Source organism: Puma concolor, chromosome C1 (genome assembly GCF_028749965.1).
Source record: "Puma concolor isolate L17-30 chromosome C1, mPumCon1.1.hap2, whole genome shotgun sequence".
NCBI lineage: Eukaryota > Metazoa > Chordata > Mammalia > Carnivora > Felidae > Puma > Puma concolor.
Genome location: NC_141674.1, coordinates 195,740,145 through 195,763,491, shown reverse-complemented (window position 1 = coordinate 195,763,491; position 23,347 = coordinate 195,740,145). Strand labels below are relative to the sequence as shown.

The following is a 23,347-nucleotide window of genomic DNA, read 5'->3' as shown; positions in this document are numbered from 1 at the left end:
CGAGGACCCAGGGCGCCCCAAGAGACAGCGGGTTGGAAGCCGGTACAGAGTGGACAGAAGTAGAGACGGCGGGAGCTGCGGGTGGCGGCAGCAGCGCCCAGGGTCCGTGGCCCTCGGGTCCTCTGGGCTGCGGGACGCAGAGACTTTGAGGAGGAGTGCGAGCGTCCCCCCTCCCCTCCTGCCTCCACGCGGGGCGCGCCGGGATCGGGGGCGGGGGGGTGGTGGTGGTCCGAGAGCGCCCCCCTCTCCCACGCGGGCCTCGCGGGGCGGTGAGTCAAGGCCGGGAGCCGAGCCGCTCTCCCCTGCAGACCCGACCGAGGCGCGGGCGGCGGCGCGCAGGACGGGCATCCGAGACGCGCTCCCGCCGCCCCAGCTGCGCTGCGCTCCCGGCCACAAGTTTGCCCCGCGTTGGCCAAGTTGCGAGTGGGGAGCCTCTCCGGGCTCCGGGGTGAGCGTCCGTCTTCTCGCTCGGGCTGGTCCGGGCATGGCCGGGCCGGGAGCCTCGCCCCACGTCTGGGGGTGACTGCTGCTCGGAGGTTGCCTTCTCGTCGGAGCCCAGGTAAGAGTCCGTGCCCCGCGGCACCTGCTTCCCGGAGCCTCGCGGCGAGGCTTTAGGGAGACGGAGACCGAGGCACGCTGGGCTCACGCTGACACATCCGAGCACACACACACACACACACAGGGAGGAAGAAGAAACGGGAGGAAAAACTTTGTGATGGTAGTGGAAAATATTGTGTAGTAAAAAAAAAAAAAAAAAAAGAAAAAAGTTAAGTCAGTTTAGACGATGTGTGCGGGCTTATTTCACAGTGGAGCCTCTCCAATATGAAAATAACTGTTCATCCATAGATCCACTGAACCAAATAAAATGTCAGGTTTTCACTTACCTTTTTCGTTGAGTGAAAGAGTGTGACAAGTGATACTAGAGAAAGTTAATTCTGTGTTATTTCATTTTAGTTACTTCATGTTTTAACCACAGTACCATAGGGGGCGCGCTGAGACTGTCCAATGAAAGTCTAACGCGGCCAAGTCATTGATTCCTATACTGGTATGATCCAAAATAATACTGTATACACTTGGCTTTCAGATGATGAACGTTCAATTATTACAAAATACGACGCCCCCTTTAAACTACCTGTAAGTCCAGATAAGCTATTTCTACTAAAATAAAGGATCTTAGAGATCAAAAGTCTTTGGCTTTAACCAAAATATGGTCAGAGGTTTAAAATAGACTGATTCTAAAACCAACTCACTTGTGTTTGGTGTATTGGGTAACTATATGAGCAACAAATTTTTAAAAGTATAATTAACCTCACAATTAATTAATCTACTCTGAATTTTGCCCTGAGTTAGTGGGAGGAACATGAGTGCAGGGAAATCTATGTATCGATTTTGGTACTAAATTTACATGATAGTGGTAGAAAACAGATGGTCTTTAAAGCCTTTCTTTCTATTTCGTGAGAAACCTATGATAAATGTTTAAACACATTTCTTCCTATACATGATGCAAATGATGTATTGCCTTGTATGTTATTTATCAAATGTGTTCCAACTTACTTTTTCTAAGATAGTGGAAAGTCGTATTTTGTTGAGTAGAGAGAAATCACTACAGATTATATAATGTACAGTGTTTTGTATTGATAACCACAATTTGCTCCTAGCTTTAAATCAAACTATAGCTTTAGATAAAACTATAGTTGTAAATTTGGGCGCCTGGGTGGCTCAGTTGGTTGAGCATCTGACTCTTGATTTCTAATCAGGTCATGATCTTACAGTTTGTGGGTTCAAGCCCTCTGTAGGCTCTGCACTGACGGTGAGGAGGCTGCTTGAGATTCTCTCTCTCCCTCTCTCTCTTTGCCCCCTCCCCTGCTTGCATGCACACTTTCTCCCAAAATAAATGAATAAACTTAAAAAAAAGAAAAATACTTTATAAAAAACTATAGTTGTAAATGACTATATTTGCAATAATAGCTTCAAACTGATGTATATTTATGGTTGTAACTTGTAAATTATTTAAAATGATAATTTTTGATGACATACAAAATGTGATCAAGTGTTTGGTGCTTCAAAAAAATCTAAATGCTAAATTAAACGTGTTTACTTATTTATTTTTTTAATATGAAATTTATTGTCAAATGGGTTTCCATACAACACCCAGAGCTCATCCCAACAGTTGCCCTCCTCAATACCCATCACCCACCCTCCCCTCCCTCCCACCCTCCATCAATCCTCAGTTTGTTCTCAGTTTTTAAGAGTCTCTTATGGTTTGGCTCTCTCCCTCTTTTTTTTTCTTCCCCTCCCCCATGGTCTTCTGTTAAGTTCTCAGGATCCACGTAAGAGTGAAAACATATGATATCTGTCTTTCTCTGTATGACTTATTTCACTTAGCATAACACTCTCCAGTTCCATCCACGTGGCTACAAAAGGCCATATTTCATTCTTTCTCATTGCCACATAGCACTCCATTGTGCATATAAACCACAATTTCTTCATCCATTCATCAGTTGATGGACATTTAGGCTCTTTCCATTGGCTATTGTTGAGAGTGCTGCTATAAACATTGGGGTACAAGTGCCTCAATGCATCAGCACTCCTGTATCCTTTGGGTCAATTCCTAGCAGTGCTATTGCTGGGTCATAGGGTAGATCTATTTTTAATTTTTTGAGGAACCTCCACACTGTTTTCCAGAGCGGCTGAACCAGTTTGCATTCCCACCAACAGTACAAGAGGGTTCCCTTTTCTCCACATCCTCGCTAGCATCCATAGTCTCCTGATTTGTTCATTTTGGCCACTCTGACTGGCGGGAGGTGATACCTGAGTGTGGTTTTGATTTGTATTTCCCTGATGAGGAGTGACGTTGAGCATCTTTTCACGTGCCTGGTGGCCATCTGGATGTCTTCTTTAGAGAAGTGTCTATTCATGTTTTCTGCCCATTTCTTCACTGGATTATTTGTTTTTCGGGTGTGGAGTTTGGTGAGCTCTTTATAGATTTTGGATACTAGCCCTTTGTCCGATATGTCATTTGCAAATATCTTTTCCCATTCCGTTGGTTGCCTTTTAGTTTTGTTGATTGTTTCCTTTGCTGTGCAGAAGCTTTTTATTTTCATGAGGTCCCAATAGTTCAATTTTGCTTTTAATTCCCTTGCCCTTGGGGATGTGTCAAGTAAGAAATTGCTGTGGCTGAAGTCAGAAAGGTTTTTTCCTGCTTTCTCCTCTAGGGTCTTGATGGTTTCCTGTCTCACATTCAGGTCCTTTATGCATTTTGAGTTTATTTTTGTGAATGGTGTAAGAAAGTGGTCTAGTTTCATCCTTCTGCATGTTTCTGTCCAGTTCTCCCAGCACCATTTGTTAAAGAGACAGACTGTCTTTTTTCTATTGGATATTCTTTCCTGCTTTGTCAAAGATTAGTTGGCCATACTTTTGTGGGTATAATTCTGGGGTTTCTATTCTGTTCCATTGGTCTATGTGTCTGTTTTTGTGCCAATACCATGCTGTCTTGATGATTACAGCTTTGTAGTAGAGGCTAAAGTCTGGGATTGTGATGCCTCCTGCTTTGGTCTTCTTCTTCAAAATTACTTTGGCTATTTGGAGCCTTTTGTGGTTCCATACAAATTTTAGGATTGCTTGTTCTACCTTTGAGAAGAATGCTGGTGCAATTTTGATTGGGATTGCATTGAATGTGTAGATAGCTTTGGGTAGTGTTGACATTTTAACAATATTTATTCTGCCAATCCATGAGCACGGAATGTTTTTCCATTTCTTTATATCTTCCATTTCTTTCATAAGGTTTCTGTAGTTTTCAGCATACAGATCTTATGCATCTTTGGTTGGGTTTATTCCTAGGTATTTTATGCCTCTTGGTGCAATTGTGAATGGGATCAGTTTCTTTATTTGTCTTTCTGTTGTCTCATTATTAGTGTATAACAATGCAACTGATTTCTGTACATTGATTTTGTATCCTGCGACTTTGCTGAATTCGTGTATCCGTTCTAGAAGACTTTTGGTAGAGTCTATCGGATTTTCCATGTATAATATCATATCATCTGCAAAAAGTGAAAGCTTGACTTCATCATTGCCAGTTTTGATGCCTTTGATTTCCTTTTGTTGTCTGATTGCTGATGCTAGCACTTCCAACACTATGTTAAACAACAGCTGTGAGAGTGGACATCCTTGTCGTGTTCCTGATCTCAGGGGGAAAGCTCTCAGTTTTTCTCCACTGAGGATGATATTAGCTGTGGGCTTTTCATAAATGGCTTTTATGATGTTTAAGTATGTTCCTTCTATCCCGACTTTTTTGAGGGTTTTTATTAAGAAAGGATGCTGAATTTTGTCAAATACTTTTTCTGCATCGATTGACAGGATCATATAGTTCTTATCTTTTCTTTTATTAATGTGATGTATCACATTGATTGATTTGCGAATGTTGAACCAGCCCTGCAGCCCAGGAATGAATCCCACTTGATCATGGTGAATAATTCTTTTTATATGCTGTTGAATTCGATTTTCTAGTGTCTTGTTGAGAAATTTTGCATCCATATTCGTCAGGGATATTGGCCTGTAGTTCTCTTTTTTTACTGGGTCTCTGTCTGGTTTAGGAATCAAAGTAATTCTGGCTTCATAGAATGAGTCTGGAAGTTTTCCTTCCCTTTCTATTTTTTGGAATAGCTTGAGAAGGAAAGGTATTATTTCTGCTTTAAATATCTGGTAGAATTTCCCTGGGAAACCATCTGGTCCTGGACTCTTATTTGTTGGGAGATTTTTGATAACTGATTCAATTTCTTTGCTGGTTACGTGTCTGTTCAAGCTTTCTATTTCTTCCTGTTTGAGTTTTGGAAGTGTGTGGGTTTTTAGGAATTTGTCCATTTCTTCCAGGTTGTCCAGTTTGTTGGCATATAATTTTTCATAGTATTCCCTGATAATTGCTTCTATCTCTGAGGGATTGGTTGTAATCATTCCATTTTCATTCATGATTTTATCCATTTGGGTCATCTCCCTTTTCTTTTTGAGAAGCCTGGCTAGAGGTTTATCAATTTTGTTTATGTTTTCAAAAAAAACAACTCTTGGTTTCATTGATCTGCTCTACAGTTTTTTTAGATTCTATATTGTTTATTTATGCTCTGATCTTTATTATTTCTCTTCTTCTGCTGGCTTTGGGGTGTCTTTGCTGTTCTGCTTCTATTTCCTTTAGGTGTGCTATTAGATTTTGTATTCGGGATTTTTCTTGTTTCTTGAGATAGGCCTGGATTGCAATATATTTTCCTCTCAGGAGTGCCTTCACTGCATCCCAAAGCATTTGTATTGTTGTATTTTCATTTTCATTTGTTTCCATATAGTTCTTAATTTCTTCTCTAATTGCCTGGTTGACCCATTCATTCTGTAATAGGGTGTTCTTTAACCTCCATGCTTTTGGAGGTTTTTCAGACTTTTTCCTGTGGTTGATTTCAAGTTCATAGCATTGTGGTCTGAAAGTATGCATGGTATGATCTCAATCTTGTATACTTAAGAAGGGCTGTTTTGTGACCCAGTATGTGATCTATCTTGGAGAATGTTCCATGTGCACTCGAGAAGAAATTATATTCTATTGCTTTGGGATGCAGAGTTCTAAATACATCTGTCAAGGCCATCTGATCCAATGTATCATTCAGGGCCTTTGTTTCTTTATTGATCCTGTGTCTGGATGATCTATCCATTGTTGTAAGTGGAGTATTAAAGTCCCTTGCAATTACCACATTCTTATCAATAAGGTTGCTTATGTTTGTGATTAATTGTTTTATATATTTGGGGGCTCCCGAATTTGGCACATAGACATTTATAATTGTTAGCTCTTCCTGATGGATAGACCCTGTGATTATTATATAAAGCCCTTCTTCATCTCTTGTTACAGCCTTTAATTTAAAGTCTAGTTTGTCTGATATAAGGATGGCTACTCTAGCTTTCTTTTGACTTCCAGTAGCATGATAAATGGTTCTCCAACTCCTCACTTTCAATCTGAAGGTGTCCTCGGGTCTAAAATGAGTCTCTTGTAGACAGCAAATAGATAGGTCTTGTTTTTTTTTATCCATTCTGATACCCTGTGTCTTTTGGTTGGAGCATTTAGTCCATTTACATTCAGTGTTATTATATAAAGATATGGGTTTAGAGTCATTGTGATGTCTGTAGGTTTCCTGCTTGTAGTGATGTCTCTGGTACTTTGTGGTCCTTGCAACATTTCACTCACAGAATCCCCCTTAGGATCTCTTGTAGGGCTGGTTTAGTGGTGATGAAATCCTTCAGTTTTTGTTTGTTTGGGAAGACCTTGATCTCTCCTTCTATTCTAAGTGACAGACTTGTTGGATAAAGGATTTTCAGCTGCATATTTTTTCTGTTCCCCGCATTGAAGATTTCCTGCCATTCCTTTCTGGCCTGCCAAATTTCAGTAGAGAGATCAGTCACGAGTCCTATTGGTCTCCCTTTATATGTTAGAGCATGTTTATCCCTAGCTGCTTTCAGAATTTTCTCTTTATCCTTGTATTTTGCCAGTTTCACTATGATATGTCGTGCAGAAGATCGATTCAAGTTACGTCTGAAGGGAGTTCTCTGTGCCTCTTGGATTTCAATGCCTTTTTCCTTCCCCACATCAGGGAAGTTCTCAGCTATGATTTCTTCAAGTACACCTTCAGCACCTTTCCCTCTCTCTTTCTCTTCTGGAATCCCAATTATGTGTATATTATTATGTTTAATTGTGTCACTTAGTTCTCTAATTCTCTCCTCATACTCCTGGATTTTTTTAATCTCTGTTTTTCTCAGCTTCCTCATTTTCCATAATTTTATCTTCTAATTCACCTATTCTCTCCTCTGCCTCTTCAATCCAAGCTGTGGTCACCTCCATTTTATTTTGCAGCTAATTTATAGCATTCTTTAGCTCCTCCTGACTGTTTCTTAGTCCCTTGATCTCTGTAGTAGATCTCTGTAGTAGATGGGACATCCAACATTTCTCTGTTAAAAAAATGATGAAAAAAAGTATCTTTTTGTTTTCAATATGTATATTGCTTACTTCATTTTTTTCCTAGTCTTATTGTATTTGTAAGGCTCAGTACAGTGTTGAAAGGTAGTGGTTACAAGTGTGAAGTCTTACTTTAATACAGAATATCTAAAGTTCGTTTATGAAATGTATTTTGCATAACTATTTGGTAGGTATCATATCCTTTATAATCGTGATGATTTGACTAAATGTAATAAGAGTTTTGAATCAGAATCACCAGAAGAGATATAATTTTGCATTTAAAATTTACAAAACTTAACTAAAAATTACAAAGAATATACCATTTATTTTGAACATATGTAAATAAGTGATATGGGCCTCCTCATCCAGATTTTGGGCAGAGCAAGAAATGACCCTTCATAACTTGCTCAATGTGACTGGCATCTAGCAGACGCCCATCAAGTGTTAGATGATGTCTGTCTGGCTGTAACTATAAAAGCTATTATATACTTCACGTTGACAGTTCTCAGCCAACAGGTCAGAACTCTTGATAAGGAAGAGATGCAAACTGGTCACTTGAATTATTTATCTGGTTAGATTGCCTGTTTCCTATGAGGGAAAGTTTTGAGCTACTTGTCTTGCAATGTATTTGGACCAATTGAATGGGCATGAGATACTTCTGAGCTTGCAAATGTTTCTGCTTACACTAAAAGAAAACATGGTTTCTATAGTTGCAAAAAATACTCATACATATAAGTGGGTTCCAAAATGTAACTTCTAGTGTCATCACATATTCTGGCAGCTCATTTCCTGGATGAGTATCTGCAAGTTTATAAAAGCCTTCAATAGCCTGTGGTTGTCACACATGCAAAACTTGAGTGCATTTTTTTTCATATTGACTAACGTGGCCTAGAGCTATGTGAAAGTCTAAAGACATCTCAAGTGAAAACAATGCATGAGAAATTCTCTGGTTCTTTTTCTGCAAGATAAAGAATGTCTACGAAATCCATTTCAAGTATATCACAGAACGCCATTACCCAGCAGATTGGTCACATATTTGTAATGGCATTCTGTCTGTAGGCTTATTGCCTTTGAGAACACACACAGAAGTTGTTATATACTTTCTTGTATCGCAAGTACTTGAGAATGTATCATTCCTCCTAAACTAGCTTGATGGTTATAACTTTGGCAATGTCCATCACCTTCTGCCATGGTGCCCCCAGGAATATTTTTGCATGCGTTTGTGGAACAAATGAACTCAATAGTCCTTGCTGATGCACCAGTAGAATTTGGTCCAGAATGTAGTTGAATAACTGGCTAATGGATTTTCCACTCTTAAAATTCTTTTTTTCCTAGGTCATTTTATTTTCAAAACAACACATTGACTTAGATGCTGAGCACAATATTTATTGTGAATGTCCAGTGAGGAAGCCATGACCCATACCCCAGAGGAGCTCAGGGGAGGACATAGATGAATTGACACTAATGCCAGGATGTGCCCTTTGCTGCCACCCTTGACTTCGGTGTCACTCTCCTTTTCCTTGTCCTTAATGTTTATCATTTATGTGTTTCTATAACTTAAGTCCATGTGTGTGTGCACAGTGGATGTTATGCTTAAACCAGAGATGAAAAGGCCTACTTGATATATGTTAGGTCCTTCAGTATTTTAAATACTGTTGCTAAAATGGAAATTCATTTTCATACCACCTCTAAAAGATGTAGTCTCCTTGTGAAGGGAATTGGCCAGCAGCCTCCTTCATGTTAGATTTCTTCTCTTTGTATCTCTCCCCTCACCAAGTCTGTTCCAAAAGTTGTTCCCCAGTTTGCAAATACAACCGTGTTGTCCTGTCTGAACTAATTTCTCCTTGCCCCAGGAAGCTCTCACAAACTTTAACCCCTTGAAACACCTTTGTTTTTACAAGATGTTTAAGATTATATATTCAATTTATCACATTCCTTTCTGCTTTCCTGATTTTCTCTGATGTTATCTCTAATGTCCAAGAACAAATCCACCCTTTGCAACTTCTTTTTGGTCCATATCCAGATGTATTTTTATGACTATAACCGTTTATCGGAAATTAGGAATGCCAAGCTTTCATTCCAACTTTTACTCCATTGTTGAGTGACCATAGCAAGCAGTTCAAAATCCCAGGACTTCTTGGCCAGTGTTCTCCTGTGTGTGGTTCTTAAGACACATGTGGGATAGTTATGGACAATGAGGAATTGAGGTTCTAATTTTTCACTTTGGATGACTTTGCCTTATTGTTTTTGCACCAAATCAGCCTCCACATTGCACATTGCTATAAAAGGGGAGTTTCCACTAAACTGCTGTTACTTTCCAGATGCTCACGGCCATGTTAAATACCAAAAAGATGGAAATCAGCATCTCATCCAGTTTACTAAGGGAAATATTTTGGAAGCCTGGAGTAGTTGCACTTGTTACTTATGGTCATAATGGTAGATCCTACAGCCTGTCTATGTTGGCTTGGGGCTTGGTTCTCTGTTACTTCAAATTCTAAGTACCAAAGGCCTGAAGGATGTGATCTTTATGGGTTATTTGTCACATCTTTGTCAGAAAAGTACACTGATGCAGGCACTACTTTGGAAATACCCAAACAATCAGGAAATAGTAAAAATTTACAAAATAAGAATCCAGAAAAACTGGATTATGGATAATAAACCTGCTACAACCTTTAAATAAGATCTAATATTCACACTCCATCTGATCATCATCTAGGCATAAAACTTAAAAAAAATTTTTTTAATGTTTATTTTTGAGAGAGAAACAAAGCACAAAGAGGGGAAGGGCAGAGAGAGAGGGAGACACAGAATCTGAAGCAGGCTCCAGGCTATGAGCTGTCAGCACAGAGCCTGTCACAGGGCTCAAACCCATGAACCGTGGGATCACGACCTGAGCCATGAACCGTGAGATCACGACCTGAGCCAAAGTCAGACGCTCAACCAACTGAGTCACCCAGGCACCTCTAGGCATAAAACTTTTAACAACTGTAGTTCTTGGCAAATGAAGGGTATAAGAACTTTTCTTATAAAATTTTCTTTTCCTAAAAATTAGAGCTCACTGACTTTCATTGTGGCATGTGGGCCACTTTGAAATCTCTTGTGATGAGACAGCTAAAGTTGTCTTTTGTTATGCCAGTGAGGCAACTTTTGGACTGGGCTTATGGATGGGAACTGGTTGCCAGTTGAGCTAATCATGTAATCACATGATTAGACACACAGTTGAAACTTCAAGGCCCCCCTGTCCCCACCACCACCAACACCACCTCTGGGACAAGAGAGAGGCTGGAGATTGAGTTCTATCACCAATGACCAATGATTTCATTAATATGTTTATGTAATGAAACCCAAAACCCAAGAGAACTACTCAGGAGAGCTTCCAGGCTGGTGAACATGTGGAGGTACAAGGCGAATGGCTCCCTCAGAAAGGGCATGGAAGCTTGGTGCCCTTTCCCCACTCTTTGCATCTCTTATATCTGCCTCTTCCTAAGTTGTATCTCTTCATAATAAACTAGTAATCTAGTCAGCAAAATGTTTCTCTGAGTTCTGTGAACCACTCTGGCAAATGAATTGAACCCACAGAGCTGGTTGACCTATAACCAGTTGAATAGAAGCACAGGTGACAATCTGGGGCCAGAGGGCAGTCTAGTAGGACTGAGCCTTTAAACAATGGGACGTGGTGCTATCTCCAGGTAGACAGTAGGACTCCCCTACTCCCAGGTAGACAGTAGGACAGTAGGACTCTCCCAGTGTCAGAGAACTGCTTAGTGGTTTAGGAAACTATCCTGTCACACATTGGAATTGGTGACAGAATCATAATTGGGTACAGAACTTTCAGTGACTCTCTTCAGGAGGAGATAATTGCCAAGGGCAGAGCTGTTGGTGGTCAGTACTCCCCCAAATTGGGGGTGATAAACCTTCTGTCCTGAAGAGGATATTTCTATAAATTCTTGGGACAATAATTATAGTGGTTTTAGGTTGAAAGTGTGACAATTATTTGTTGCACATTCCACCTTTTATCTATTCACAATTGAGTGAAATTTTCTGGGAACTAAGAAAATTCATCTTTTGAGTGTGAGAGTGATTTCTCTATCAAGAAAATTTGTTGTATTTTATTTTAATGACAATAAAAGTAACTTTTTATTCCACTATACTTAGGAAAGTCTTACAATTTGCTCAGTTGTTCTTGTATTCTAACTATTTAAAAAATTATTTCAGAAATAATTACAACAGTTCCCTTCTTGCAATGGGTCAGTTAATAATATGGAGCTCAGAACCCATTAACCCTTCATACTTTTGGTTCTTTTAAGTTATTTTTCTCCTTTTTTTCTTTAAGCATCAGCCTATAACCAATTTTATTTAATTCTCATTATCTGCTTTGCTGATTGATTCATTAAAGCTCTCATTACAGATGCTGGGGACATAGTGTTGGAGATTCCAGGTGACTTCATCAACACTCAGTCCTAGAAACTATGGTGGAAGTTGAATAGCTTGAACACATACATATATAAAGAAGAATATTTGAAAGGCACTTTATTTTGATTTTGTGAGAGGTAGAACAGAGGAAACAGCCCAGCCCATTCATTCTTCTGACCTATAGAACTATGACATAATCAATTTGCATCATTTTAAACCACTAAATTTGTGATGATTTGTTACAACAGGAAATATATATATATTCTATAATTACTATATATATATAATATGATTTATATAATTATATAATATATATATATTTCCAGAGTGATACCTTATCCATATTCAAATGGAATAGCATGAATGATTTGTTTCTCTGCTTTGCCTCATTTTGGGAATTCAATTATTCAATCAGAAGCCTTAGAAGCCTTATAGGCATGGTGTGAAAGCAGAATTTTATAAACAAAGACTTAGGAGAAGGAAGTCTGTGGAGTGCAATTTTATTTTGAGCATAAATTAAATATTTAAAATCATATCTTTTCTTATCACCTATGTATCAAAACAAATCTAAATAAGCTTATTAAAATAAAATAATGAGCCTGATAGCATGTAAAGCACTTAAGCCCATCTGCATGGATATTACCTTCTCTGGAAGATTGATGATACTCTGTTAGATTGAGTTAATCTCTTGAGTGAAGTTGAAAATAAAAGGTGTGTGGTTGACTTGTGTTTGAACACATAAACACACATATGCACACAAACACATACACACACATTCACACACAAAGATTTCTACAAAACAAGTGTAACCCTCTTAGTACAGTTTTATAAAATTGAGCCTTGGATTAATTCAAGTAGTTATTTTAAATCAATATTGATGTGAAGAAAATCAAGGAATGATTCAGACCAAACATGGTAACTAACATTTTTTCCCCTACATCCTGTAACTCAGTGTCTTTGTGAGGCAAAACGCAATGGTGATTAGCAAAAGTGGATGAACATATACAGGAAAAATTCAAAATTTAATAGAGAAGTAAACTTGATGATTCTTTTTCAGTTTATGCAGATGTCCAATACGCATTAAATTAAAAAATTGACTTTTTTGTTTATGTATTTTGGTATAAATTACCCATTATTTATTGTATCATATAATAACAATACTATGTTTTAAGTCTGAAGCCACTACTTTCTTTTTGACTTTTCCCAGCAAGTACTCACCATCCCTGAGCCTCTTTCCTCATGTGCAATGGAAACCTTGAAAGAATGGTGTCTGGAAGAAATGAGACAACAGGTGCAAAAGCCAAAGCACGTCCAGTGTCTGTGCTCAATGGGCAGCTGCTTCATTTAGAGAGAGAACCTTTCTTGTTATACATACTCATCTAGGTACTTAAAAAGAAAAGGTGAAAGATGATTAAGACATGTCCCCAACTTTGGAAGAACCCACAATCTAGCAGATGGAACAGAAAACCAATCAGAGCATTAGAGTAAAGCAGATAGTGCCAGGAGGGAGTGTATATACAAAGTGCTGTGGGGATGTGGGAGAGAAGATTGCTTTAGCTTCAGGCAAAGTCAAAGAGGTTTTAAAGGAATGATGTTTCACAAATCAATGTGATACATCACATTAATAAAAGAAAAGATAAGAACCATATGATCCTGTCAATCGATGCAGAAAAAGCATTTGACAAAATTCAGCATCCTTTCTTAATAAAAACCCTCAAAAAAGTCGGGATAGAAGGAACATACTTAAACATCATAAAAGCCATTTATGAAAAGCCCACAGCTAATAATATCATCCTCAGTGGAGAAAAACTGAGAGCTTTCCCCCTGAGATCAGGAACACGACAAGGATGTCCACTCTCACCGCTGTTGTTTAACATAGTGTTGGAAGTGCTAGCATCAGCAATCAGACAACAAAAGGAAATCAAAGGCATCAAAATTGGCAATGATGAAGTCAAGCTTTCACTTTTTGCAGATGACATGATATTATACATGGAAAATCCGATAGACTCCACCAAAACTCTGCTAGAACTGATACATGAATTCAGCAAAGTCGCAGGATACAAAATCAATGTACAGAAATCAGTTGCATTCTTATACACTAATAATGAAGCAACAGAAAGACAAATAAAGAAACCGATCCCATTCACAATTGCACCAAGAAGCATAAAATACCTAGGAATAAACTTAACCAAAGATGTAAAAGATCTGTATGCTGAAAACTATAGAAAGCTTATGAAGGAAATTGAAGAAGATATAAAGAAATGGAAAAACATTCCATGCTCATGGACTGGAAGAATAAATATTGTTAAAATGTCAATACTACCCAAAGCTATCTACACATTCAATGCAATCCCAATCAAAATTGCACCAGCATTCTTCTCGAAGCTAGAAGAAGCAATCCTAAAATTCATATGGAACCACAAAAGGCCCCGAATAGCCAAAGTAATTTTGAAGAAGACCAAAGCAGGAGGCATCACAATCCCAAGCTTTAGCCTCTACTAAAGATGTAATCATCAAGACAGCATGGTATTGGCACAAAAACAGACACATAGACCGGAACAGAATAGAAACCCCAGAATTATACCCACAAAAGTATGGCCAACTAATCTTTGACAAAGCAGGAAAGAATATCCAATGGAAAAAAGACAGTCTGTCTCTTTAACAAATGGTGCTGGGAGAACTGGACAGCAACATGCAGAAGGATGAAACTAGACCACTTTCTTACACCATTCACAAAAATAAACTCAAAATGCATAAAGGACCTGAATGTGAGATAGGAAACCATCGAAACCCTAGAGGAGAAAGCAGGAAAAAACCTCTCTGACCTCAGCCACAGCAATTTCTTACTTGACACATCCCCAAGGGCAAGGGAATTAAAAGCAAAATTGAACTATTGGGACCTCATGAAAATAAAAAGCTTCTGCACAGCAAAGGAAACAATCAACAAAACTAAAAGGCAACCAACGGAATGGGAAAAGATATTTGCAAATGACATATCGGACAAAGGGCTAGTATCCAAAATCTATAAAGAGCTCACCAAACTCCACACCCGAAAAACAAATAATCCAGTGAAGATATCGGCAGAAAACATGTCTTCTCTAAAGAAGACATCCAGATGGCCACCAGGCACGTGAAAAGATGCTCAACGTCGCTCCTCATCAGGGAAATACAAATCAAAACCACACTGAGATACCACCTCATGCCAGTCAGAGTGGCCAAAATGAACAAATCAGGAGACTATAGATGCTAGCGAGGATGTGGAGAAACAGGAACCCTCTTGCACTGTTGGTGGGAATGCAAACTGGTTCAGCCGCTCTGGAAAACAGTGTGGAGATTCCTCAAAAAATTAAAAATAGACCTACCCTATGACCCAGCAAGAGCACTGCTAGGATTTTACTCAAGGGATACAGGAGTGCTGATGCATAGGGGCACTTGTACCCCAATGTTTCTAGCAGCACTCTCAACAATAGCCAAATTATGGAAAGAGCCTAAATGTCCATCAACCGATGAATGGATAAAGAAATTGTGGTTTATATACACAATGGAATGCTACGTGGCAATGAGAAAGAATGAAATCTGGCCTTTTGTAGCAACGTGGGTAGAACTGGAGAGTGTTATGGTAAGTGAAATAAGTCAGGCAGAGAAAGACAGATACCATATGTTTCACTCTTATGTGGATCCTGAGAAACTTAACAGAAGACCATGGGGGAGGGGAAGAAAAAAAAAAGAGGTTAGAGAGGGAGGGAGCCAAACCATAAGAGACTCTTAAAAACTGAGAACAAACTGAGGGTAGATGGGGGTGGGAGGGAGGGGAGGGTGGGTGATGGGTATTGAGGAGGGCACCTGTTGGGATGAGCACTGGGTGTTGTATGGAAACAATAAATTTGACAACAAATTTTATACTTAAATTAAAAATAAATAAATAAAATCCTAAGGAAATAAATAAATAAATAAATGAAGGAATGATGTTTTCGAGTAAAATTGTCAGTTGAAATTGACAAATTCCACTCCAGGTGGAAAAATTTCAGCAAAACAGCACAACGCAACGAGAGATCCACAGCAGTGCTGGTCCAACAGATGTGACTGCGGAAAGACATGAAGTGAGGAGAAAATATCACATATTGGAGAACAGTAAGTATCGAGGTCTCATTTTTCTGAACAAGACCTGGGAATAAAACTTTTTGATTTCTTTCCTTTCGTGGCTTTGACATCAGACACACAGCCACCTCCATGTGCTAGGCTGAAGCTAGAAGGCTATCATCAGTCAGTGCACTCCTGAGTCTTCCCATTAGACGGCTGCTCCTTTTCAGAGAGCTGGGCTGCAAAGATGTGGGTGGTTGTGCAAACAGTTGGATGGGTGACCAGATGTACGTCCACTGAATCTGTGCCCCAAGAGCTAGATGACTGTGTCAATGGAAAGGTCTATCTTAATGAGTGAAGAGACGACATTGCCCAATGCATATATTTAAAATCTGGCACAACAAGTAACTAAGTTCGCCATTCGCTACATTGAACCAAACTGGCTCTACACTTGTACATCTGTGAGTCTTTCACACCATATGTCCCTATGTTCCACTTTAACTTAATTTTCCGATGCCAGTATCTTAGAATAGGAACAATTGAAGTCAAGTTTTATTTAGGGGGGAAAAAAACCTTCCAGGAGTATGTAGAAATTCATAAAAATAGAGAGAAGACAAATTTCTATTTAGAATAATGTTGACTCGAAGACTCGAAGGTTTTTTCTTTTTTTGAAAGTGTAATTAACACTGTTTTCCCTTGACAGTTGTACTGAATTGAATTATAATGCAAGGATTATCCTGGTGCTCAGCCCAGCCCAGGCAGTGATCCAAGAAGGCACCCAAGTAGTTATGGCTTAGAAGTTGAATGAGCTTATTCCAGGGAATACATGACCGTTGAATTAGGAGACAGTTACAATTAAAGCTAAGGCCATATTAATCCAGTGCCTTTAACTTCATGGATATTTATTCCTGGATGCAGCCACGGATACAATGAAGTAACCACGTCTGCCTTAAAATTGTCCTTAGCTTGCCTAACTTCAGTCTTTCTCCTGTTCCTAGGCCCTGAGCTCCTTTCATAGAGCATTTACTTTAGAAAACTTGGAATTACAATGCTTTCTTTGCCCCTTTGTGTTAAAAATCTTTTTAAAGCCAACTAGCCAGTTTTATAACCCAGCACTGTATTTCTCAAAGACCTAGCAGCATATCTTTGAAATGTAATCTAATCATCAAGGAAGCTAGCACTCCCAGCTCCCAGTTTCTGTGGGAGAGGAGGAACCTAAATTTGGTGGGTGCCTTGCTCTAACTTATACAACTACCTGCTGTTTGAAGATAGGAGAAAGTTGTCTTTTCCTTTGTATAAATCCAGCTAGCAAACACATAGGGCCTACTATCTCTCCCTCATCCCAGCTCTAAAAATTTTTCTGTTCTTTGTTTCAGCAGAGTGAAGTGCAAAATGAATAACCTTGAATCAGGTTTTCCTAGTCTGTTTAACTTTGGTGAAGCTTTCGCTTCAACAGAGTCTAAAACTGTGTTTTCTAATTGAATGGATGTTGGTACCTCACTGTGTGAGTGAGGTAAGAAGACAAGGGACAGCTAAAACAAAGGGCACACTAGGGCTCCAGGGGATCTGTGAATGTGAATGAAGCAGATGGCCTTGAAACAAGAGGAGCACGTGGTCAGTGGAGAGATGAGAAAAGCAAAGGAGAATGGGGCGGAACACATGTTCAACTGCACACATTCAAACTGGACACTTGTCAACGATTGGTGCTTCTTTTGAGTTCCTGTATGATTAGAAGACAGTGATGTGATCTGGAAAATGGATAATAAATTATTTAGTAACATCGTAGAAGCGTTCCTATAGACTTTTTTTTTGCATGTTATCTTCATATATTAGAGATAATTAAACCAAGTCAAGTAATTTTTTTCTACACCTGCCAGCCAGATAATGTAAACCACTTATTTAATTGAATCCATTTCTCCTTATTTTTGATCCACTGGGCTTTCAATTCATTTACATTTCTTGTTTCAAAAGGGGAGCACCTAGGTGGCTCAGCTGGTTGAGTGTGTGTCTCTTTGAGTTCGGGTCAAGTCATGATCCCAGGGTCATGGGATCGAGCCTTGCATTGGGCTCCATGCTGAGTGTGGAGTCTGCTTAAGATTCTCTCTCTCTCTCTGTCTGCCCCTCTTCCTTGCTCACATGTTCTCTCTCTCTCTAAGACAAAAACAAAACAAAACCTAAAGGGAAGAAAATGAAAAACTGTTGGAGGAAAATCTAGAAAGAAGGATATTTAAATAGTCTTGGTTTAAAAACTGAGCTTCTCAGGACTTCAATGATTCAGAGAGTTTTCCTTGCCTTCAAGGGAAAAAGGGAGATATTTGAGACATTGAAAGGAGTCCTGATTTAACAGTATATTAAAAAAAGTAAAACTAACAAAATAACCAGCACATGGGTTTAGGAGGTGAGGAAAAGAATGGAAGGTCCTGTAAAACGCAAGAAGATGTATAAAATGTGCAACGTGTATAAGTTGCCAGCTTTGGGGATTTATTGGAGATTGTTGGTGTTGGTTTAAAAATGGACAAGAGAGCTGTATAGACAATTTGAGATATAATGCTTGCTGGTGAGGGAATGTGTAGAGAAAGAGAAAGAATGGGAAATTGACAAAGTAAATGTCCCAGGGAAGGGGTGCCTGGGTGGCTCAGATAGTTAAGCATCCAACTTCGGCTCAGGTCACGATCTCACAGTTCTCAAGCTGGAATTCACATCAGGCTCTCTGCTGTCAGCGCGGGGCCTGCTTTGGATCCTCTGGCTCCTCTCTCTCTGTCCCCTCTTTCCCCCACTCTCTCAAAAATAAACATTAATAAAAATAAATGCTCCAGGAAATAAATACAATTAGAGAACCAAAAAAAAAAAAAAAAAAAAAAAAAGAAAAGAATGCAATACGTCCCCAAGAAAACTGAAACAAAACAAAGACAAAAGGTGGTTAATTTGCAGTGATAATGATAATGACTGTTTATTGTTAAACAAGGTTTAGGACAGAGCAGAGGCATTTGAAAGTAAAATGAAAACTGTATCATCTAAACAATTAGAATGTAAATGAGGTTAGTAAGAGCTAGGCACTAATAATTATAGGAAGTAAAAACAAATGACCTTATTGAGAGTGGATAGGACCGAAAGAGGAGGGAGAAAAGTAAATGGTGACAAGTAGAAACAGAGAGGAAGAAGAAAAAGAATACTCTTGGCTCTAGTAAGGTTTGCCCCTCCCCCAAAGCAAGCTATCTTTACTAAAAATCATTTGAGTTGATTAATAAAAGACTTGCCATTGTCTTTCTGGAAACTCCACAGATGGACTCTGGTCCAGGTCCTGGTCTCCGGACCACATCACATCGTATCATATGCCTGCTCCACTCTTTCCCTGGGTGCCAGTGGGAGATCTGGATACACTGTGAACTCTTCTTCAACTCCTTTCAGGAAAAGAGTGCTTTTTGGAGATCTTGTTCTCATAAACGGCTTTTGCATCTTTGCACTCTCCTCCCCTACACCCTCTTTTCTCTGGTTTTAAAGCACTTGCTGATTTATAAGACTTGATGCACCCACCCGACTTAACTTTCTTACTTCAACTCAAGTCATGCTGGCCCTTGCCCATCAAGATCCCGCCATGTCAGTTTTCTTTCTATGACTCAAATATACCAAGCATATCCCTGCCTGAGGACCCTGTACTCGGATTTCCTCTGCCTGAAATGCCTTCTCCTTAGTAGTCTCAGTGTTGGCTCCTTTTCATTCAGATCTCATCAGCTGAGACTTTCCTGAAGTCCGATCAGTCATCCTCTAACGTAGCTAACACATCACCTCTTTTAATTACCTGCATAGCCCTTTTTACTATATTTTATTATTTTTTGGTGGTTATTTGTCATATTTTATCTGAACCATCTCATGCCAGAATGTACCCTCTGAGAGAACAGGGACCTCCTATGTCTCTGTCACCATATTGCCATCACCTTGAATGGACCTCGCACATGGGAGGACCAAATACATATTTTGAATGAATTTTATTTTATTATTTTTTTAAAGTTTATTTTTGAGAGAGAAAGGGAGAGAGTAGGGGGGTGCACACAAGTTGGGGAGGGGCAGAGAGAGGGAGACACAGAATCCGAAGCAGGCTCTAGACTCTGAGCTGTCAGCACAGAGCCTGATGCGGGGCTCGAACCCACACACCATAAGATCATGGCCCGAGCCAAAGTTAGATGCTTAACCGACTGAGCCACCCAGGCACCCTGAGAATGAATTTTAAAAATAACATTTTTGGCATGTAATATCTTACCCATTGTTTCCATGACTCAGAATCCAAATATTTATGAGTATACATGGGATTTGCGTCTTCTTTTCTTTTTTTGAATTTGCATCCAAATTAGTTAGCATGTAGTGCAACAATGATTTCAGGAGTAGATTCCTTAGTGCCCCTTACTCATTTAGACCATCCCCCCTCCGATACCCCCTCCAGTAACCCTCTGGAGTTACTTACGTTTTGTCCGCCTCCCTGTTTTTATATTATTTTTGTTTCCCTTCCCTTCGTGCATCTGTTTTGTCTCTTAAAGTCCTCATGTGAGTGAAGTCATATGATATTTGTCTTTCTCTGACTGACTGATTTCCCTTAGCATAATACCCTCCAGTTCCATCCACGTAGTTGCAAATGGCAAGATTTCATTCTTTTTGATTGCCGAGTAACAGTCCATTGTATGTATATATACCACATCTTCTTTATCCATTCATCCATCGATGGACTTTTGGGCTCTTTCCATACTTTGGTTATTGTTGATAGTGCTGCTATAAACATGGGGGTCCCTGTGTCCCTTCGAAACAACACACCTGTATTCCTTGGATAAATACCTAGTAGTGCAATTGCTGGGTCATAGGGTAGTTCTATTTTTATTTTTTTGAGGAACCTCCATACTGTTTTCCAGAGTGGCTGCACCAGCTTGCACTGCCACCAGCAATGCAAAAGAGATCCTATTTCTTTCTCTGCATCCTCGCCAACATCTGTTGTTGCCTGAGTTGTTAATGTTAGCCATTCTGACAGTTGTAAGATGGTATCTCATTGTGGTTTTGATTTGTATTTCCCTGATGATGAGTGATGTTGAGCATTTTTTCATGTGTCAGTTGGCCATCTGGATGTCTTCTTTGGAGAAGTGTCTATTCATGTCCTTTGCCCATTTCTTCACTGGATTATTTGTTTTTTGGGTGTTGAATTTGATAAGTTCTTTATAGATTTTGGATACTAACCCTTTATCTGATATGTCATTTGCAAATATCTTCTCCCATTCTGTCGGTTGCCTTTTAGTTTTGCTGATTGTTTCCTTCGCTTTTACTTTGATGAGGTCCCAGTAGTTCATTTTTGATTTTGTTTCCCTTGCCTCCAGAGATGTGTTGAGTAAGAAGTTGCTGCGGCCAAGATCAAAGAGGTTTTTGCCTGCTTTCTCCTCCAGCATCTTGAGATATTGTATTCTATCATATGTTTGGTAAATTTGTCTCTAAGAACAGGACTCAAATAGGAAAGAAAGCAAAATAAAGTTTGACTTTTAAAAGACTGGGAGATTGGGGTGCCTGGGTGGCTCAGTCAGTTAAGTGTCTGACATCAGCTCAGGTCATGATCTCAGAGTTTGTGAGTTTGAGCCCCGTATGAAGGCTGCTTTGTATTCTATGTCTCCCTGTCTCTCACTGCCCCTCCCCTGCTCATGCTCTGTCTCTCTCTCTCTCTGAAGTAAAGAAACATTTTTTAAAAAGACTAAAATAATAAAAATAAAAGTGAAAAGATAAAAAACTTGGAGAGAATAATTTTATATCTTGCTCAAGAAATCATGAAAAAGGAAGTTTTTTTGAAAATTCATGCATTTTAACAAAAGACAGTTTAGTGAATTTTTAGTTGCCTGAACATTCTGATTTCTTGTTCTCTGGGGTTTCTTTGTGTCTATTATCTACTGCTCCAGTAAAGGAGAGGTAAAATTAAAAGAAGGACACCCATTCAGAAAGTTCAACTCTGGTTTTGTTTTTCAGTGATTACCATCAATTGGATTAATAATTTCTTTAGACTCACCAGGAATCAAAGAATAGAAAATACACAAAAGGAAATGAGAGAAAAAATCAAAGCATGTCAATGCAAAATTTGATGAAGCACAAAGGAATGTAGCAAGAGAAGAAAACAAAGAGAAAATAACAAGACACAAAATAATTAAAACAATAGTCTTTCCTTATTAGTAATTACTTTAAATGTAAATGGATCAAACTCTCCATTTGGAAGACAGAGTGGCTACATGGATTAAAAAATAAGATCAAAGTCTCTTCTGGCCGCAAGAGACTCACTTTAGAGGTAAAGACACACATAGGCTGAAAGTGACAGGATGGATAAGATACTCCATGTAAACGGTAACTGAAAGATGGCAGAGGGGGCCATATGTATTAGGATGGCTACTATCAAAAAATACAAAATAACAAAATAGCAAAAATGTGGGGAAATTCAAACCATTGTGCACTGTTCATGGGATTATAAAATTATACAACCACTATGGAAAAGGATAAGAAATTTCCTCAAATATTTAAAAATAGAATTAGCATTGGATCCAGCAATCCTACTTCTGGGTATACATCCAAAAGAATTGAAAACTAGATCTTTGAGACAGATTTACACCCATGTTCACTGCAGCATTATTTATAATAGCTAAATTATGGAAGCAACCTAAATGGAAATGTGCTATAGAAATGCAATGGAATATTATTCACTCCCCAAAAAGAAGGAGGTCCTGGCATATATGCCTCAACAAGGATGAACCTTGATGACATTATACTAAATGAAGTAAGTCAGTCACAGAAGGAGACATCATGCATGACTATACTTACATGACGTTCTCAAGTAATCAGACACTTAGAAAGTTGAATGGTGGTAGCCAGGGTTGGTGGGGAGGGAAAACAGAGTTGCTCAATGGGTGCAGACTTTTAGTCATGAGAAATGAAAATGTTCCAGAGATCTATTGTACAATAGGGTGCATATAGTTGACAGTAATGTGCTGTACATTTAAACATTGCTACAAGGATATGTATTTACATTATGTGTTTTTTACTGCAATAAAAAAATTGCTAGAACGCACTGATATTTGGAAAGATAACACAACAGTTTCATATTCTAACCCATCCTTAAAATTGCATTCAATTGAAAATTCTGTAATGTCATTTTTGGGGGTCTAAAAATCTATTAAAATAGTTATTTGTCTTTTAAAACTTTAATCTGGCGATATGACAAGCTTAAATAGCTTAGGAAATTCTACTTTATATCTTTTTTGGATATTCAGTCGGTGTTCACCGACACTGTTGGATGTGTTTCACGTTTCCTTCTTTCAAATTTTAAATAGTTTGTAAGCCTATAATGAGAACTGTTCCAGTAGACTCCCTGCTGTTTCTTGCCTGATAAAAGGACTGGAAGTTACTGCATTCTACCTTTGTCCCCATAGAAAGACTTTGAATGAATGGCATCTCATTGAATGTGTATGTGTGTGGGGCAGGGGGGGAGGGGGTGTCTGTGTTATTTTGCCAATTGGTGACGGGGACATATTTTTGATGAAAATAACTTTGTTTTTTTCAGGTGACTTTGACTGATTTTCCACTGTCTTCAGTGGAACTTCCAAATTAGTGTCCTCTCGAGAAGTTGCAACAAGCACAATACAATAGCAGTAATTCAATTTTAGTATATGTGCTGCCGAAGCGAGCATTCAATAGCAGTAATTCAAATGCGAGTCTTGCCCTAACAAATGTATTCCTAGTGACCCTTCTTTCCTTTTGTTCCCTCTCTCTTCTCCCACAGTCCTTCCCCGCCTAGGAGAATCACAAGGAGGGTAGTCTACTTTCCCAGCAAGGTACTTTCCATACCAATCTTCTGCCCTTAGTGGGTGC

The 23,347-nt window shown here is 39.0% G+C and overlaps 2 long non-coding RNA genes across 5 annotated transcripts in view; one reads left to right on the top strand and one right to left on the bottom strand.

Annotated features, from left to right (window-relative positions):
- The first annotated feature begins 284 nt into the window (after positions 1-284).
- Positions 285-13,601, top strand: LOC147578655 (uncharacterized). The gene is made up of 3 exons (XR_015255517.1): positions 285-559; positions 8,315-8,380; positions 12,600-13,601. It is a non-coding gene; the product is annotated as an uncharacterized LOC147578655 (long non-coding RNA).
- A 3,481-nt stretch (positions 13,602-17,082) lies between these two features.
- The window catches only part of LOC112871753 (uncharacterized), a 35,106-nt gene continuing 28,841 nt past the window's right edge, over positions 17,083-23,347 (bottom strand). For all 4 annotated transcript variants that reach the window (XR_015255514.1, XR_015255515.1, XR_015255512.1 and 1 more), the window contains 2 exons: positions 18,730-18,873; positions 17,083-17,220 (listed from right to left, as the gene is read on the bottom strand). This is a non-coding gene — a long non-coding RNA (uncharacterized LOC112871753). The remainder of the gene's footprint in view (positions 17,221-18,729; positions 18,874-23,347) is intronic.